The sequence below is a fragment of the Poecilia reticulata genome, linkage group LG23 (genome assembly GCF_000633615.1).
Source record: "Poecilia reticulata strain Guanapo linkage group LG23, Guppy_female_1.0+MT, whole genome shotgun sequence".
NCBI lineage: Eukaryota > Metazoa > Chordata > Actinopteri > Cyprinodontiformes > Poeciliidae > Poecilia > Poecilia reticulata.
In genome coordinates this window covers 15285229-15288588 of record NC_024353.1, presented here as the reverse complement: position 1 = coordinate 15288588, position 3360 = coordinate 15285229, and the positions used below count along the sequence as shown (strand labels likewise).

Here is a 3360-nt window from a genome sequence, read left to right as displayed (position 1 = left end):
TGTTGTCCATGTATATTTTCCTCTTTAACTCTTGTTGTCTTTTCTCTTTATTTCTGTTCTATATCAACTCATGTCACATGACTTGAGTTGACCAGCAATTAAAGCAGAATATCTGCTCCACCTGCTAATCTGCTGGTTGTAACAGATTGTGGAAACAGTGAGAACACGATGATGACTTGATCAGAAAGTCTCCTTCAATCATCTGTTATTTAGACCGAAATGAAGGAATGTGTGTCTGTTTTGTGTGATGATTCTCCAGCATCACTGAGCTAAGACAACAGTTGGAGAAAGGACTGAGGAGACACAGAAAAAATCCTGCTGAAAATCCCGAGATCCCAGGTTGGGTCTCCTCAGCCTGTAAATATTTAGATTTAGAAATTATGAGACTGTTTTGGCTCCATATAAAACTGCCCCTTTTCGTCCTATCTGCAGCCTGAGTTTGCGTAAACGAAACCAAATGGATAAATCCACATATGATGTAATGCTCACCGCTTCCAATAGGGGGTGCCAGAAGCGAAACTTTTGCAGCTAGACTGCAAGACATGTGGCTGAGACTTTCTGAAATCTATGCCTCATTTTTCGCTAAAAATACTTCCCGGATATCTTCATTCGGCCGAACACCACAGCAAGGACTTAGACGCTAAAAACACAGCATAGAATTTAGCCTCAGCTCTGTTCAAAGGTGAGTAGCGATAGTATACATTAGCTAACCGAAGCTAGCTGCTTGGGAGCTACAGGCGACGTAAGCAGGTGCTGTTGTTCAAAGCCGCTAGCTTTTAGCTGTCTCCTAGCCAGCTAGCTAGCTCCTGACCTTCATTGCAGCGGTTGTGGCTAATAATAAACAGTATTCCGGCGCTCTGGTGGCTGCACTAATAACACGGAAATAGCTTTCAGAAGACTTTGGTTGTAGCTAGCTGCAGTTATCCTGCTATCCAATAACAACCATGTTGTTACCGTCGTGTTGGCACAAGTTGATGCTAATTTAGTATCCCCAGACTGGAGGCCGTGCTCACCAAAACAGCTTTTAAAAATATGAACTGCAAACCTATATCACACGCTGGATCTCGTTTAATACGTTTAGGTTTAGTTAAACATTTGAAGTTTGGCCAGAGATTCAGCAGTTAGTCGATTGTTATAAATGGCCTCTGACTAACTAAGTTGGGTTGACAGTTGAAAAACAAAGCTCAGCAGTGGTGTTGACATGATATCAGCGGAGTGGATGAGAATGTCTTTAGGCCAGAGCATCAGGCTGAGTCAGTGTGACCTTAAATGGTTCACTTGGTCAGATTTTTATATTAAAATATTATATGAAAAACGAATCTGATTCAATCCCCAGAAGCACTCTATGCAAGATGAGTGAGTTTATTCGCTCATTGGCTACTGATGGGCTTGTTTACGATGATTCAGACATAGAGCTCTCTGAACTCTCCAAAGAGAACTTGGGAGTTGATTTGATCTTAAATCTAAGCAATTGTTGTTCGTGTTTCAACACAAAGTGAGTGACAGTATCAAACCCTGAAATGATTTCACTTTCATTTTGATTCAACAGCATCCTCCGTTCTTCAAATGTTGGTCCAACTTAACCTTTGATAATCAACCGTTTTCTCAACGAAGGGATCCACTGGAACCTGACTATGTCGACATGATGGATGAATCATAAATAACCAGTAACTACAAAATAGCATTGTCAGCAATTTCTTCCTCGGACACCTCTTTAAAACTCTAGATGTGATAAAATAGAATACATTTCATTGTCCTTGACGCAAATACAATTTCCACCACACCCTTAAATATTTCTCAATTTTTGTTGTTTTATCTCACTTAAATGTTTCAAACTAACAAATAAAGGGATTTAAAAAAAAAGAGTAAATACTAAATATGGTTTTTCAAATGATGTTATGAATCTAGAGGGAAAAAAAGCCATAAAGTAATCATTCGCTCAAGCCAACAACTGCTGTACCAGCCTTCAACTGGCATCAAGCATTTGATCAAGCAGTTGATCTTTGTTGTAGAGGATTGTTGTTCTAAAGTTGAGCAGTTTTTTTTTTCATGCCACAGGATCTCAGGCGGATTTAAGCCAGACTTTGATTAGGCCACAGGTTTTCGAGCTGTCTGGAGGTGGAAATTACTTTGAGTATTTTCCCCGAGTATTGTGGCAAACGTATTATAAAGACGGTTTTCAACACCTCCAGAAAATGTTTTTCAAGGCTTAGTGTTCTTTCCAATAAACAAGAAATTATTACCAATTACAATTTCATCATATTTTCATTGAACTAAAACCTGTTGGTAGTGGGCAAATCAGTCCCATATATAATTTTCTTTCTGTGATGATTAGTCATCAAGGTAGGGTCCCACTGGTTCTGACGAGCTTCTGTGCAGATTGTTGGCTTCAGGCTGAGTACGTTTGCTCTCATTATGCTTTATTAGCTACATTAGCTGTGTGACTTTTCACATTTCACAACTGATGAAGCGTCTGTCCCTGGATGTGGACCTGGGTCTGATCATAGCCACAGTAGGACGGAACGAAAGCCATCTTGACACGGGAACTCAGACAGTTGTAGCAACAGGATTAAACTATTATTAAACTGCAAATGGTTAAAAAGCTAGCGTTGGCTTATCCTGTCCGACTTACTTACTGACATCTTTGGGCTTTTCCTGTTCCTTTACCTCGTTGGCAAAATACTTTGGAGTAATGCTGGAGTAACGCTTTTGTAAGGGTTGAATGGCTCTTCTCCAGGTCTACTTGTAATGTTGCTTGTGTTTGAGCCGTGACTGTTCCCACGAGCCTCTGCAGGAAGATGAAAATGTCTGTTTGTATTGATCTTTGGCACAAATGAGAATCTTTGACAACCCTAGTTTGTAACATTTCCCAGACTGACAATATCAATGACTTTGTTTCTCATCTTACTAAATTTCTTTAGCTACAGGCAGGATGTGTTGCGTTTTGAGATGTGTTGTCGTACTTCGTGTAGTCAGATTCTTTTCCAGTAATTTCTTGACTCTGCAGGTCTGGAAGTCTGCGTGCTCCTGGATGTTGCTGGTAAAACTGAGCTCGGTTGCAGAAAAACGGACAGTTAGTTCATAATTGAACAAGTGGTGCATTTATTTTCTCAATACATGAAATCATCATTTGAAAACTGCTTACTAAAATGGAAGTCTGGCAGTAAAACAAACCAAAACAGGTCTTAATAGGGGCAAACAGGTTTTTTTCAATAGTGTGTAAATAAAACAATACAAAATGTTCAAAATAGGTTAAGGTCATAAATTCACACGATTAAAGAAACTCTTGGTAAATGGTTGTAAAATAATTTTTAGTGTTTTACAAAATGCCAAAAAGTTAAAATTATATGGTTTTTATTG

At 39.1% G+C, this 3360-nt stretch overlaps 1 protein-coding gene across 1 annotated transcript in view; it reads left to right on the top strand.

Moving 5' to 3' along the window:
- The first annotated feature begins 497 nt into the window (after window positions 1-497).
- The window catches only part of scaf11 (SR-related CTD-associated factor 11), a 13987-nt gene continuing 11124 nt past the window's right edge, over window positions 498-3360 (top strand). Inside the window, exon 1 of the mRNA XM_008401403.1 lies at window positions 498-682. The gene's annotated coding sequence lies outside the window, so the exon portion shown is untranslated. The remainder of the gene's footprint in view (window positions 683-3360) is intronic.